This window comes from Microcaecilia unicolor, chromosome 4, assembly GCF_901765095.1.
Source record: "Microcaecilia unicolor chromosome 4, aMicUni1.1, whole genome shotgun sequence".
NCBI lineage: Eukaryota > Metazoa > Chordata > Amphibia > Gymnophiona > Siphonopidae > Microcaecilia > Microcaecilia unicolor.
In genome coordinates, this window is record NC_044034.1 from 188,792,682 (window position 1) to 188,809,173 (window position 16,492).

Genomic DNA, 16,492 nt, shown 5'->3' on the forward strand with positions numbered 1-16,492 from the left:
TCTTATGAGTATTCTTTTTTTTTTTTGGGGGGGGGGGAGGGATTTGATATACCACCTTTTTGTGGTTACAATCAAAGCAGTTTATTTATTATAAAGAGGTACTTTATGTTGTGCCTCGGGCAACAGAGGGTTAAGTAACTTCCTCAGAGTGACAAGGAACTGCAGTGAGAAGCAAACCCAGTTTCCCTGGTTCTCAGGCCACTAGGCTGCTACTCCACTATATTAAGATATCCTGAAAAATCAAACAGGAGAGGTTTGAGGAACACTGTGCTAGCGTCCCTTACCAGTATACATGGCAAGCTGTGGATACCAACAGGGCCAGCCCAACCATTAGGCAGACACCTAGAGCAGCAGCTTCTTTAAGGGGGGGGGGGGGAGATGCAAGAAAGCAGCTGCAATCAAAGCTAAACAGTTCATGGCAACCATACAAAGTTAAAGAAACTACAGTAAGTATTCAGGCTTTACCAGTATATCAAGTCTGTGAAATATATAAATAAATAAATAAATAGGAAGTACATAAGTACTGCCATACTGGGATAGACCAAAGGTCCATCAAGCCCAGCATTCTGTTTCCAACAGTGGCCAATCCAGGTCACAAATACCTGGCAAGATCCCAAACAAAGTACAAACATTTTATGCTGCTTATCTTAGAAATGGTACTATGTAAGCCACATTGAGCCTACAAATGTGTGGGAAAATGTGGGATACAAATGTGACAAATAAATAAATAAATTTTACCAGAAGGGAGGGTGAGCAATTTTCACACAGTTCATTTTGGGAAGGGTGATGTTGGGGTGATCATGATAACTGGAGGGTCCAAGGGCCTGAAAGATAATTTGGGGGGGGGGGGGGGGGGGCAGGCAAGAGTGAAGGTTTTCCTAGATCACCAAATACCCTTGGCATACCAATGCATACGGTGCAATACTGCACATCGATCAATGCTTACTACAAGAAGGGAGGTAGTTGGCTTATGGGGCTGAGTACCTTTCTATCAGGCAGAAACAAACATAATATGATAGATAACAAATAAAGATCAACTGTCTCAACCACAAAGATATGAGGTAGAAAAGTTTCACTGGTTCATAAAATCCATTATGAGTAGAGAGATGTGGTAGCCATGTTAGTCCACTTTTAAAGGTAATCAATAAAATAAAATAAATAGAAATCCATTAGAAACCATCAATAGATATCAACGCAAAATTCAGGCAATCCTGGCAATTTCAACCATTCTTTTTTTTTTTTAACTTTAACCTTCAAAAATACACTGACTACTGATTATTCCCTTTATTTTATTTAATTATTATTAAGATTTATTTACTGCCTTTTTGAAGGAATTTACTCAAGGTGGTGTACAGTAAGAATAAAACAAACATGAGCAATAGACAATTACAGAAATAAAAATATTCAAATAATACAAAATATGGCATAGTATACTATTTACAATGTCAACACAATACATAATAGAACATTTTAATTGACAGTGTAGGAAGCAAAGATGGAACATACAGATAGGTAAGAGTAAGAGGAGTTAGAGAAACCTTATTCTCTAACTCCTCTTACTCTCTTACCTATCTATATGAACATCTGATGAGGATCTCTAAGGAGAAGAAGGGGCAGTAGATTAGCTGAGATAATATTTAACCATCTCTCTGACCTCATATGCACCTTTCTTTAAATTAGTCAGGAGTTAGAGAATAAGGTGACTATCTGATTTCCCAGGAAGATATAAGTTATTAATGTTCTCATTTTCAAAGCACATACTTTACAAAGTTCATAGGGGCTCTTTTACCAAAGCCACGCTAAAAAGTGGCCTGTGCTGTTGTCAGCATGTGGGTTTTCCGCACGCTGTGGACATTTTTGGTGCGACGATAAAACACAGGTACTTACCTATAGCAGGTGTTCTCCGAGGACAAGCAGGCTTTATATTCTCACAAGTGGTGACACCAACCCACGTCACCTGGTCTGGAATTTACAAAAGTCTAATGAGAACTTTGTGGAGAATGAGACATGCTCCACCACACATGCGCAAGTGCCTTCCTGCCCGCCATGAGAACGCGGTCTCCTCAGTTTAATATAATACTACAGCAAAAAATAAAGTACAAAACTACAAAAGGAGACAACTCCAAGGGGAGGTGGGAGGGACTGTGAGAATATGAAGCCTGCTTTCCTCAGAGGACAAACAGGATTATTAATTATCACAAGTAGGGAACCCCTAGCATCCAGGCTCACCAAAAACAACAAACATTGGTGAACTGGGCCTCGCAATGGCGAGGACATAATACAGATTAACCTGAAACTATATACAATATGAATGAGAGTGCAGCCTGGAACTGAATAAAACAGGCCCAGGAGGGTGGAGGGACCCTTCTACTCTGTCCTCCAATGTTTCAAATTTCACTACCACTATGTTATCCAAGTCTGTCAATGAGGTTGTCTCTTCCTATAATACTATTCTCTCCTCTGCTCTGGATACTCTCTCTCCTCTCATTCCCTGTTCTGTAAAACGTACCAAACCCCAACCTTGGCTGACCTCTAGAATCCGCTACCTATGTTCCTGTGCCCGCTCTGCCGAACGCCTTTGGCTGAAATCCTGGGGCCATGCTGACTTCATACATTTCAAATTCTTGCTGACCTCCTTCAAGTCTGCTCTTTTACTTGCCAAACAGGACTATTACATCCAGTTGATAAATTCTCTTGGCTCAAACCCTCGTCGTCTCTTTGCCACACTGAACTCTCTCCTCAAAGTGCCTTCACCTCCAACACCCCCTTCACTTTCCCCCCAGACTCTGGCTGAGTTCTTTCATGATAAGGGTCACAAGATTAAACTTGAATTCTCAACCAGGTCACCTCCACCTCTCCTTCCCTTAGTCCATTCTCTCAACCCTCCAACCCCTGCCTCCTTTTCTGAAATCACTGAAGTGGAAACTACACATCTTCTTTCCTCCTCGAAACTAACTACCTGTTCCTCTGATCCTATTCCCACCCATCTACTTAACACTATCTCTCCTACTGTCATCCCGTTTATCTGTCATATCCTCAATCTTTCACTGTCCACTGCGACTGTTCCTGATGCCTTCAAACATGCCATAGTCACACCACTCCTTAAAAAATCTTCATTGGACCCTACCTGTCCTTCCAACTATCGCCCCCATCTCCCTCCTCCCTTTCCTCTTCAAGATACTTGAACGTGCTGTTCACCGCCGTTGCCTTGACTTTCTTTCATCTCAAGCTATTCTTGATCCACTTCAATCTGGCTTTCGCCCCCTTCATTCAACTGAAACAGCGCTTGCTAAAGTCTCCAATGATCTGTTCCTGGCCAGATCCAAAGGTCTCTATTCTATCCTCATCCTTCTTGATCTATCTGCTGCTTTTGACACTGTTGATCACAGCCTACTCCTTGATACGCTGACTTCACTTGGATTTTAGGGCTCTGTTCTTTCCTGGTTTTCTTCTTATCTCTCCCAGCGTACCTTTAGTGTATACTCTAGTGGATCCTCTTCTACTTCTATTCCACTGTCAGTTGGTGTACCTCAGGGATCTGTACTGGGACCTCTTTCCATCTAAACCTTTTCCCTTGGTACTCTGATCTCATCCCATGGTTTTCAGTATCATCTTTACACTAATGACTCCCAGATCTACCTCTCCACACCAGAAATCTCAGTCGAAATCCTGGCCAAAGTATCAGCCTGCCTGTCTGACACTGCTGCCTGGATGTCTCAGCGCCATCTGAAACTAAACATGACCAAGACTGAGCTTCTTATCTTTCTCCCTAAACCAATCTCTCCTCCTCCCCCATTCTCTATTTCTGTGGATAACACTCTCATCCTTCCTGTCTCATCAGCTCGTAACCTTAGGGTCATCTTCGACTCCTCCCTCTCCTTCTCTGCACATATTCAACAGACTCCTAAAACCTGTCGTTTCTTTCTCTATAATATCACCAAAATTTGCCCTTTCCTTTCTGAGCACACTACCAGAACCCTCATCCACACTCTTATCACCTCTCGCTTAGACTATTGCAACTTGCTTCTCACAGGTCTTCCACTTAGCTATCTCTCTCCTCTTCAATCTGTTCAAAATTCTGCTGCACGACTAATATTCCACCAGGGTCGTTATGCTCATATTAGCCCTCTCCTCAAGTCACTTCACTGGCTTCCTATCCGTTTCCGCATACAGTTCAAACTCCTCTTATTTATTGCATTTGTATCCCACATTTTCCCACCTTTTTGCGGGTTCAGTGTGGCTTACAATAAGAGTTAAATGTTAGAAATACATTTTGTTACAGATTGGTTATGGATTACATTGTGCAGAGTTATGCGAAACAATTGAGGTATCGTTAGAGAATGTAACAATGGAACATAAACATTGAAACTTTGGAAGGAAACACTGGGAGCTCGGAGGGCGATAAAAAGGCATGAGGACATATGGTATATATCTTTCTGTGAGTAAAGGTATGAGAGATGTGATATTACGGGAATGAGAATTCAGAGGTGAATGTATGATGCATTAGTGAACATTAAGTGTGGCCTTTATGCGTTTTGTTTCTTTCCGTAAATTTTTTCGAAAAGATGGGTCTTCAATAATCTGCGGAAGGAATCTTGCTCGTTGATTGTTCTTAAGTTGCGCGGCAGTGTATTCCAAAACTGCATGCTCATGTGAAAAAAGGTTGACGCGTTTAGCGCTTTGTATTTCACGTCCTTGCAATTGGGGAAGTGGAGGTTAAGGAAGGTTCGGGATGATCTTTTGGCGTTTCTAGTTGGTAAGTCTATCAACTCGTACATGTAGGCTGGGGCTTCGCCGTGAATGATTTTGTGGACTAATGTGCATATTTTAAAAGTGACGCGTTCCTTGAGTGGGAGCCAGTGCAGTTTCTCTCGTAATGGTTTTGCACTTTCATATTTTGGCTTTCCAAAGATGAGTCTGGCTGCTGTATTCTGGGCTGTTTGAAGTTTCCTCAGTATTTGTTCTTTGCAACCTGCGTATAGTGAGTTGCAGTAATCCAAATGGCTGAGCACGAGGGATTGCACTAGGCTGCGAAAGACGGATCTTGGGAAGTATGGTCTTAACCTTTTCAGTTTCCACATGCTGTAAAACATCTTTTTTGTTGTGTTGTTAGCGTGAGTTTCAAGCGTTAGGTGGCGGTCGATAGTGATTCCAAGGATTTTTAGCGTTTCAGAGATTTGAAGGTTCAGGTTTGGTGTGTTTATGGCTGTGAATTCTTTTGTGTTGTATTGGGAGGTGAGAATCAGGCATTGAGTTTTTTCTGCATTTAATTTCAGAAGAAATGCATCCACCCATGTGTTCATGATGTGTAGACTTTGATTAATTTCGTTGAAGATTTCGTTAATGTCTTGTTTGAAGGGGATGTATATAGTCACATCATCAGCGTATATATATGGGTTGAGGTTATGGTTTGATAGGAGTTTTGCCAAAGGGATCATCATTAAGTTGAAGATGGTTGGTGAGAGAGGTGATCCTTGTGGTACTCCACATTCAGGTGTCCATGCCTTGGATGTGGTCGAATTTGATGTGACTTGATATGAACCCGAATAGTCATCCGCATGGACTCACAGGTGCTCTTCACCAGCCAATCGTCGAGATACAGGAACACAATGGCAATGACAATGGCAGATACAATTCAAGGTAAGGTAACATAGTAACATAGTAGATGACAGCAGAAAAAGACCTGCACGGTCCATCCAGTCTGCCCAACAAGATAAACTCATATGTGTTACTTTTTGTGTATACCCTACCTTGATTTGTACCTGTCCTCTTCAGGGCACAGACCGTATAAGTCTGCCCAGCACTATCCCCACCTCCCACCATCGGCTCTGGCACAGACCGTATAAGTCTGCCCAGCACTATCCCCACCTCCCAACCACCAGTATACACAAAAAGTAGCACATATGAGTTTATCTTGTTGGGCAGACTGGATAGACCGTGCAGGTCTTTTTCTGCCATCATCTACTATGTTACATGAACTCCCAGTCTGTGTAGAAATGCTGCAACTACCACTAGACATTTGGTGAAGACCCTAGGAGCTGACATAAGGCCAGAAGATAACATGCAGTACTGAAAGTGATATGTTCCCAGCCGAAACTGAAGATACTTCTGGTGGGCTGGAAGTATCAGGATGTGAGTATATGCATCATTTAAGTCCAGAGAGACAGAGTCAATCGTTTTTCTGAATCACTGGGAGAAGGGTGCCCAGGGAAACCATCCTGAACTTTTCTCTGACTAGGGATTTGTTCAGAGCCCTTAGGTCTAGGATAAGACGCATCAAACCATTATCCTTTGAACAAGGAAGTACCTGGAATAGAATCCCCGCCCTTCCTCCCCTGGTGGAACAGGTTCGAATGCAAGGGCTTTCAGAAAGGCTGAGAGTTCCTCTGCAAGAGGCCATCATTCGTGAAAAAACTTCAGCCTCTCCCTGACCGGCAAGTCGTCCAGGACAGACACTTTTACTGCGACTATGCTCTGCTGGAGCCAGTCAACAGCTCGTCCCTTGCTTTGCCTGGGGAGCAGCAGGGGCCTTTGGCGCATGCTGTTGGTGTGAACGAGCGCGCTGGGGTTGAGCCTGAGCAGGCTGGCAAGCTGAAGATTTGTACCTACACCTAGGATAGTAATAGGAACTCCTCCTTGGCTTGCCAAAAGTCCTCCTAGCTGAGGAGATAGATGCAGAAGGTGATTGGCAGGAAGAGAGGAGACAGTTTAAGTGTATTTTTTGATTTGGTCTTCGACCTCCTCAACCTTCTCTCCAAAAGGGCTATCCCTCCGGCATGGGCCATCCACCAACATCTGCTGAACAGAATGTTCCAAGTCAGAAACACACAGTCATGAGAGTCTGCACATTGCTATACTCTGGGCAGAGATTCTGGATGCCACATCAAAAGTGTCGCAAATGCCCCTGGCTAAGAACTTATGACATATCTTCTGCTGCTTGACCAACTGACAAAGTGACCGACAACTTGCACACTGAGTTTCACACATGGTTGCTCATAAAGAGCTGGCATGATTGTATTCAGAAAATGAGCATTGAAGCCTGTTACATCTTTCTCTCAAAAGAATCCAGGGTTCTAGCTTCTCTGTCTGGGGGTGCAGAGGAATGGTCCCTGGAACTTCTGGCTCTTTTGAAAGCGGATTGCACCTTCATGGAATTGTAAGGCAACTGAATCCTATCAAAACCAGGCACACTGTGGACCCGGTACTGGGTATCAATCTTCTAGGGCATGACAGGGACCGACAGTTCCTGACGAGGACTTTCCTGAGTACCTCATGAAGAGGGACAGTCACAGCCTCCCCCCTAGGAGGAGATGTGTAGTCCAGGTCCTTGAACATCTTGACCCTGGGTTCATCCTCCACTTCCAAAGGAAATGGAATGGCATCAGCGATTTCCTTTACAAAGGAAGGAAATGAAAGGCTCTCCGGAGGAGACTTTCTCCTTTCAGGTGGAGGGAAGGGTTCAGAAGAAATTCCATAGGAGTCATTCAAAGAAAAGTACCTCTGAATACCATGAGTGCTCCTCCTCGGTGTCACACAATACCTCCTGATGGGAGTGTTGAAATCAAACCTGCCTTGACGTGGAGCAGCCACGTCCTCTAGAACAGTGTCGAGAAGTTGGATCCTGTCTTGACTCTGACGAAGGTTTCTCCACTGACATTGAGGGAGAACTGGCTTGGGTGGCAGTCGACACCGGGGCCATACCACAGGCTGAGGGCCAAGCAGTGCCACAACAGGAGGCAAGGTAGGCGCAAGCACCCCTGATGCACACCGTTGCATGAGGCCATCCAGCAGCTCAGGGCCAACACTGGGAAAAGCTGGGGTGCTGGCTCAGGTGAAGGTTGCAGATCTGCCGGGGTCAATATATAAGCAGCGTCTTGGATGCTGGGAGACTGAAGCATCGGCACCTCCAGTACAGAGGGAAAGTGGTCCTCCCGGCATCAATGCTTCTCGGGTGCTGAATCCTTCAACGCCTTGAAGCTCCTGGCATCATGTGTCGAGGGCGATCGATGATGATGCTTCTTGGCCTTCGCTCAAAGCGTGTCACCAAGGCTCCTCGGTGCAGACGTCAAATCCACACATCACCTCGGGGTCGGGTCTGACGATGGACAGTCCCGGGGGCCCTGCACACCAGGAGGTCTCAAGGCAAGTGGAGACCCACTCGATGCTTCACTGCTCCCAGTGTCTAAGGGTCTAGCAGCAGCCGTGCTTACCGATACCGGTGCACTGCTCGTCTATGCCAACGTCGAAGAACTGGGCTTGGCTCCAAAATCCTCACTCATTGAGCCTCTCTGGAAATCTGGGTCCTCTTCTTCATGTGAAGACAGAGAACACAGCTAGTGGGGATATGGTCGGGCCCAAGAATGGTTGTCTTTCCCAGAGATTGTCCGATTGCACAGGGTACAGCGCTTGAAGCCTCTGGGAACCTTCATGGACACAGAAGGAAAAACTTCCTTGACTAAATTAAACGAAGCGATGGTGCCTGAAAAAGGGGCAAGGCACAGCAAAAAAGAAAGGGAAAGTTCCCGCCTGAAGTCAAGACCTAAAAGTGGCATGACAACAATGAAAAATAAAAGGAAACTTAAAACCAGGCAAAAACACTAATACTTAAGGGAAAACAAAAAGTTCCACAACAAGAACACAAAAAAGGATGAAAAAACAAACGAAAAACAGCCGAAAGGCACAAAAAAAATCTCTCTAGGACCGAGCGATGTGAGGAGACGGTAAAGAAACACGCTCACTGAGGTAGAAAAAGAATGAGGAGACCACGTTCTTTTGGTAGGTGAGAAGGCACTCGCACATGAAGGTGCAGAATATCTCGCTCTAGTCAGACTTTTGTAAATTCCGGACTGGGTGATGCGGGTCGACGTCACCACTTGTGAGAATTAATAAGCCTGCTTGTCCTCGGAGAAAATGGCTTCATTTCCACATTTTTCTTTAATGGCCATGAACTAATTTCCCAATTGGTTTGTGGCCATTACCGCGGTAGCCCTTACAGACACCTATTTTGTTGGTGCCAAGGGCTCCATAGCCCCATGGTAATCGAGCAGCGTGTGGCAATGTGGCCACAATACCCAATTAGCACAGGGCACGCTGAAAAATAAATATATATAAAAATAAATATTTTTCAGCACAGGATTAACGCACGCTGCTGGACATACTATTGCAGGACGCCTCAGTGCATCACACAGCTGTGTTTCTTGCTATGTGGTAGGCACACGCAAGTGCCTACCTTGGCTTAGTAAAGCGAAGATCCTTACCTGTAGCAGGTATTCTCCGAGGACAGCAGGCTGATAATCATTACAAGTGGTCAGCGATCCGCGCCAGCCCGGGAACCAGCATTTGAAAAAGCAAAAAGTTTGCTAGAGCCTTCTGAGTGCACCGCACATCCGACTGCACATGTGCCTTCCCGCCCACCATGCAGACACGCTCCTCAGTTAAGTGAAGAGTAAAAATAAAAGAGAGAGAGGTGGGCGGGTTTGTAAGATCCCAAAAAGTGCAAAACATTTTATGCTGCTTATCCCAGAAATAAGCAGTGGAGTTTCCCCAAGTCCATTTTAAACAATGGTCTATGGACTTTTCCTTTAGGTATTCAAGCAGGGTCTGTGTGGGACAAGAAAGAGGATCTATGGCTTTGCTGTCAAACCAGATGGCAAGCCTTCTCCATTTAAAAGAATAACACCTTTTAGTGGAATCTTTCCTGGAAGCCAGCAAGACCCGGGAGACACCCTCCGAAAGACCTAAGGAAGCGAATTCTAGGCTCTCTACATCCAGGCCGTGAGAGCCAGAGGCTGAAGGCTGGGATGTAGAAGAGACCCCTCGTTCTGAATGTGAGGATCAGAAAAAACTCCAATCTCCATGGTTCCTCGGAGGACTCCAGAAGAAAAGGGAACCAAATCTGTCGCAGCCAAGATGGCGCAATCAGGATCATGGTTCAGCGGTCTTGCTGGAGTTTCAGCAAAATCTTCCCCACCAGAGGTATAGGAGGGTATGCATACAGAAGGCCTGTTTCCCAATGTAGGAGAAAAGCATCTGACGCAAGTCTGCCATGGGAATGAAGCCTGGAACAGAACTAAGGGACTTTGTGATTGAATTGAGTGGCAAAAAGATCCACCGAGGGGGTGCACCACGCTCAGAAGATGTTGCGGGCTACGCTCATATTCAGCGACCACTCGTGAGGTTGCATTACCAAACTCAGCCTGTCGGGCCAGACTGTTGTTTACACCTGCCAGATAAGTGGCTTGGAGAAACATGCAGTGACAGCGCGCCCAAAGACACATCTGGACGGCATCCTGACACAGAGGGCGAGATCCAGTGTCCCCCTGTTGTTGATGTAGTACATCACAACCTGATTGTCTGTTTGAATTAAAATAATTTGGTTGGATAGCCGATCTCTGAAAGCCTTTAGCGTGTTCCAGATCGCTCGGAGCTCCAGGAGGTTGATCTGAAGACCTGTTTTCCGAAGGGGACCAGGCTCCCTGAGTGTGAAGCCAATCGACATGAACTCCCCACCCCAGGAGAGATGCACCCGTCATCAGCATTTTCTGCAGCTGAGGAATCTGGAATGGACGTCCCTTGGTCAAATTGAATCGAATTGTCCACCATTGAAGAGAATGTGCAAAATCGGTGGACACATGGATGATATCTTCTAGATTCCCCGTGGCTTGATACCACTGAGTAGCTAGGGTCCATTGATAAGATCTCATGTGCAGATGTGCCATGGGTGTAACATGAACTGTGAAGGCCATGTGCCACAACAGTCTCAACATCTGCCGAGCTGTGACTTCCTGTGATGCTCGAACCTTAGACACTAGGGACAGAAGGTTGTCTGCCCGTGCCTTTGGGAAGATAGGCTCGAACTGTTCTCGTGTCGAGCAATGCTCCAATGAATTCTAATGTCTGAACCGTTTTATTTATTACGAACCCTAGTAGTTCCAACACCTGCATAGCCTTCCGTATGGACTCCCGAGCACTGTCCTCTGAGGTGCTCTTCACCAGCCAATCGTCAAGATAAGAGAACACATGCATTCCCAGTCTGTGTAGCAACACTGCAACTACTGCCAGGCATTTTGTGAATACTCTGGGAGCTCACGTTAGGCCAAAGGGAAGCATGCAGTACTGGAAGAGCTGCACTCCCAACCAAAATCGAATATACTTCCTATGAGCTGGAAGTATCGGGATGTGCATATATACAGCCTTCAAGTCCAGAGAGTATAGGCAATCGTGTTCCTGAATCATGGGAAGAAGGGTTCCCAGGAAAACCATCCGGAACTTTTCGCGGACAAGGAATTTGTTCAGGGCCCTTAGGTCTAAGATGGGACGCATCCCCCCTGTTCTCTTTTGCACAAGGAAGTACCTGGAACAGAATCCCGACCCTTCTTCCTCTGGTGAAACGGGTTCAACCGCTTGGGCCTTTAGACGTACCTGCTTGTGCAGACAGCTGAATGAATGAGCTCTCAGTGGGCAATTTGGAGGTTTGGATTCCAGATTGGAGGGAACAGCCTAAACGGACTATTTGAAAAACCCACCGGTAGGTTATGAGAGGTCACCTTTGGTAAAAAAACCATCAACCTCCCCCCAACCGGCAAATCATCAGGCATGGACACTTTTATTGCGGCAATGCTCTCCTGGAGCCAGTCAAAAGCCCGTCCCTTGTTTTTGCTGGGGAGCAGTGGGGGCCCTGGTTGCACGCTGTTGACGGGAACGAGTGCACTGGGGCGCACACCTGAGTAGGCTGGTGAGACACCGGAGTGAATCTACACCTAGAATAGGAATAGGGAGCACTCCGTGACTCACCAAAAAACCTCCTAGTTAAGGAGGTGAAAGCAGAGAAGTCATAGCATCTGGGTGCTTCTTAATCTGGTCAACTATATCTTCCACCTTCTCTCCGAAAAGTATATCCTCCCGGCAAGGAACATCTGTAATCCTCTGGTGGACCGAATGGTCCAGGTCAGAAACACGCAGCCATGAGAGTCTGCGCATTGCTATACCTTCAGCAGAGATCCTGGATGCTACATCAAAGGTGTCGTATGCACCCCTGGTAAAACATTTACGACACACCTTCTGCTGTTTGACCAGCTGGCGAAAAGGTGTGGCCTGTTCCTGAGGGACGGCATCGACCAAACTAGGCAGCTGCCGCACCGAGTTCCGCAAGCGGATGCTTTTGAAAAGCTGGTAAGACTGTATATGGGCAGCGAGCATGGCGGCCTGATACATTTTCCTCCCAAAAGAGTCCAAGGTCCTAGCTTCTCTGCCTGGGGGTGCCGAAGCATAGTACTCTTGGCTCTCTTGAGGGCGGAGTACATCACCATGGCGTTGTGGGGTAACTGAGACCTCATCAACCTAGGCTGCCTGTGGATCCGAAACTGGGAATATGTCTTTTTAGGGATCACAGGGCCAGACACAGGGGTCGCCCAGTTTCGCATAAGGACCTTCCTGAGTAACTTATGCAAAGGAGCTGTCACTGCCTCTCTAGGTGGAGAGGTGTAGTCCAGGACCTCGAGCATCTCAGCCCTGGGCTCATCCTCCATGTCTATGGGGAATGGAATGGCCTGAGCCATTTCCCACACAAAAGATGAGAAAGAGAGGCTCTCAGGAGGAGACGGTCTCCTTTCAGGTGGAGGGGAAGGTTCAGAGAGAATCCCAAAAGACTCATCTGAGCAGCAGTACCTGGGATCTTCCTCTGACTCCCATGAGCGTTCTTCCTCAGTGCCAGAGAGCACTTCCCTCAGTGACTTCCGAGACCAAACCCACTTCAACGCTGAAGACTCGTGGTCTCGATGGCGATGTCAAGAAGCCAACCCCCACATGAACTGCGGCAAAGCTTCCTCCATCAACGTTGTTGGAGAGTCGACCTGGGTGGCAGCCAATACCGGAGCTGCAAGCACGGGTGGAGGGCCAGACATAGCTGCAGCAGACGGCAAGGTAGGCGCAAGCACCCCCGATGCCGATGTAGTGTGGAACAGCAGTCCTTCCAGAAGCTCTGGAAGCAAGGCTTGAATCCGCTCGTCGAGAGCCACCATCGGAAAAGGCTTTGGGGCCAGTGGAGCAGTTGGTGGTAGAGCTGTATGGTGTTCTGGAGCAGGAACTGGACTGCTAGGAGACCAACTCGTTGGCACCTCTTGTATGGAGGGGGAGCGGTCCCTCCTGGCGCCGACACTTCTCGGGTGCCGATGTCCTCGGCGCCCCGGAGCTCCCAGCACCATGTGTCGAGGGAGAACGGTGTCGGTGCTTCTTAGCCTTCGCTCGATGCACCTCACCGAGGCTCCTCGGTGCTGACGAGGATGAAGTCAAATCCCCACGTCGCCTCTGGGTCGGGTCCAACGATGGATGGTCCCGTGGGGCCTGCACAGCAGGAGGCCTCGAGGCAGGTGGAGAGCCACTCGATGCCTCGCTGCTCCCAGTGTGTTGTGGTCTCTCAGCAACCATACCCTCCCCCTCCTCCACTCCCTTGATGCTGAAGTCGATGCTGACGTGAAGGACTGGACTGAGCCCCAAAAAGATTTTCTCTCTGGGCTTCTCAAGCCAGTTGACAAAGGGCACAACGAGCTGGGCTATAGTAGGGCCCAAGACACTGAATACACCACGAATGGGTATTTTTATTTATTTATTTGCATTTGTATCCCACATTTTCCCACCTATTTGCGGGCTCAGTGTGGCTTACAATACATTGTGAATGATGGAAATACAATTTGTTGCAATACGCTTATGGGTTACATTGTGAAGAGTTGTGGGAAGATAGAGTAACGTCAGGATATCATTTGGGAATAGAACAATGGAATATAACAGTGGGGAGTTGAGAGGGCGATGAAACAGTATCAAGGGAACATAAAGGTCTAATAATTTTATCTGTGGGTAGAGTATGAGTGCCTGAGATGGTCCGGTTGCACTGAGAACAGGGTTTGAAGCCACCAGGAGTCTTCGATGACATGGAAGGGAAGACTACCCTAGCTAAATCAAAAAATGTGATTGTGCTGAAAAATAAAGCACAAAAAGAGAAGACCCGGCCGAGCAGGCCTAAGGATAGCCGTGAAAAGGAAACTTGACGCGGGTCAAACAGAAACTTAAGAAATTAAAAGGGAACTTTTTTTTAAACAATACTAGAAAGAAAAAGAAAAAGAAAAAATACAGGCTAAACGTGCAAAAAAGAAGGCACTGAAGGCTCTCCCGGGTGAAGAAGCGGAGCCAGGAAAACAACTGTCATTCCTCTTGTGGAAAATTAAAACTGAGGAGCGCGGCAAGGAACTCGGTGCATGCGCAGTCGGACGCACGGTGCACTCAGAAGGCTCTAGCAAACTTTTTGCTTTTTCAAATGTCGGTTCCCGAGCCAGCGTGGATCGCCTATCACTTGTGAGGATTATTCAGCCTGCTTGTCCTTGGAGAAAAGAACCCCACAGTAACACATGAAGAACATATGTAACTGTAAGTCTATGTGTTTGGAAAATAAGCCTCAAAATGTTATGCTGTGTTCTACTTAGAAACCACCCTCCTCAAACAAAATTTCAACCTAAAGCTATTTACAACAAGGAAAGACACAATAATCAAAATGCAATACATCTATAAGACAAATGAAAATACAAGGTACACTTCTAGCATATACACAAAGCAGTTCTTTTCAACTTTAAAGAAACCGCCATACCAACTAAGTGGTGAACAGTTGAAGCCTCATATACACTCAGGCTTGACTGGCCTATCTAAAATCTGGACCTCATAGGAGTATGGTAATATTTGATACTAATGAGATCCCTTATCATCTCTGTTACTAGCCAGGGTCTTCATAACACATGTATCCAATTTTCTTAATAAAAACCGGCTTCCTCATATCAATTCTTCACCCATCCCTAGGTATTTCCATTTTAGCAGAACTGAAAAAATTCCAGGGGCCAGCTCACCTTGGGCACCAAAACTTTAGCACCTGGAAGAATTCTATAAGAAGCCGCCTAGTTGAAGGCAGCAAGGTGGTGTATAAATGGCGGTATCTAGTCATTTACACATATCAGTGGGTACTTACATATGTAAATAACCTTTTATAGAATACTAGCTAGTGGAAAGTACATGTCCTGCTTTGATGATGTGTATTTTGCCAGTGGGAATATACATAGTTGGAGTTTGGGTAGCGTGCAAATGTTTGCACGTAAATTATAGACTGCTATAAATTTACTCATGGGCACTTAAATCTGCCACCTGCACTAGTATTCTGTAAATAGTATAACCTTTTTATTTTTTTTTAAATAGAATTACCCTCCTGGTGCCTAAAATTCAGATGAGAAAAAAAAGCTACTAATAAAGAAAAAGAAGCAAAATAGGATGAAAAGCTCAACAAAACATGCAAAAGAGGGGGAAAGGGAAAAAGAATGGGATTTGATATATTGCCTTACTGTAGTTACAATCAAAGTGGTTTACATATTATATTCAGGTACTTATACCTGGGGCAATGGAGGGTTAAGTGACTTTCTCAGTCACAAGGAGCTGCAGTGGGAATTGAACCCAGATCGCCAGGTTCTCAGGCCACTGCATTATCTATTAGGCTACTCTTCCACCCTAGAGCAAGAACAGCAAAAAACCCAAGAGAAAAGTATGAATAATATTTTGCTGCCCTGTTACTAAAGCTTAGTGCATGCTAAATGTTAACAAGCCCACAGGTACAAACTGGGCTTCTTGGCATTTAGCGTGTGCAAATTCCATCAGTGATTTCTGATTATTTTATTCTAATTTCTCAACTTTTTGGCTATACGTTTAGCTATCTGATATATCTATTCTCTTGAATTTAATGCTTATTGCTTAATTAATTTGTCCTGTGAATCTGTGTTGTGGTGCACTTCTCTGTCTTCTAACCCTGCCCCCCTCCCAAAAAGACAAAAACAGCAACAACAAAAAATACCCTCTTTCCTTTCCTGCCTAGCTCTGAAAGAGGATAGGCTTTTCCAACTGCTTCTTGTCCTGTAGCATTCTAACTTTGTAGAAAGGTTATGCCAGTCCTAGGCAAAACAAAAACAAAAGTCTCCCAACTGGTTATAAATTTGCATTTTACATTGATGAAACTGCTATAATTATTGGGAATATTTAGATTTACTAAAGGAAAGTTATATTCTATTGGAATTTGATAGTTAAATCAACTGAAAATTGTTTGATCAGATTGTATCATTTCTGGTCATACCTAGAGAACATTTTTTGATACAGCACTTGGTTGACTCACTGGGACATGGAGGCCATATATTGCTAAGGATGTAAACAGAATTGAAGTGGTGCAAAGAAAAGCTACAAAAATGGTATAGGATTTGCGTTACAAGACGTATGAGGAGAGACTCGCTGACCTGAACATGTATACCTTGGAAGAAAGGAGAAACAGGGGTGACATGATACAGATGTTCAAATATTTGAAAGATATTAATCCGCAAATGAACCTTTTCCAAAGACAGGAATGTGGTAGAACTAGAGGACATGAATTGAGGTTGATGGGGGGCCTACTCAGGAGTAATGTCAGGAAGTATTTTTT

The 16,492-nt window shown here is 45.5% G+C and overlaps 1 protein-coding gene across 1 annotated transcript in view; it reads right to left on the bottom strand.

Moving 5' to 3' along the window:
• The window catches only part of PIK3C2A (phosphatidylinositol-4-phosphate 3-kinase catalytic subunit type 2 alpha), a 564,057-nt gene that overhangs the window by 175,775 nt on the left and 371,790 nt on the right, over positions 1 to 16,492 (bottom strand).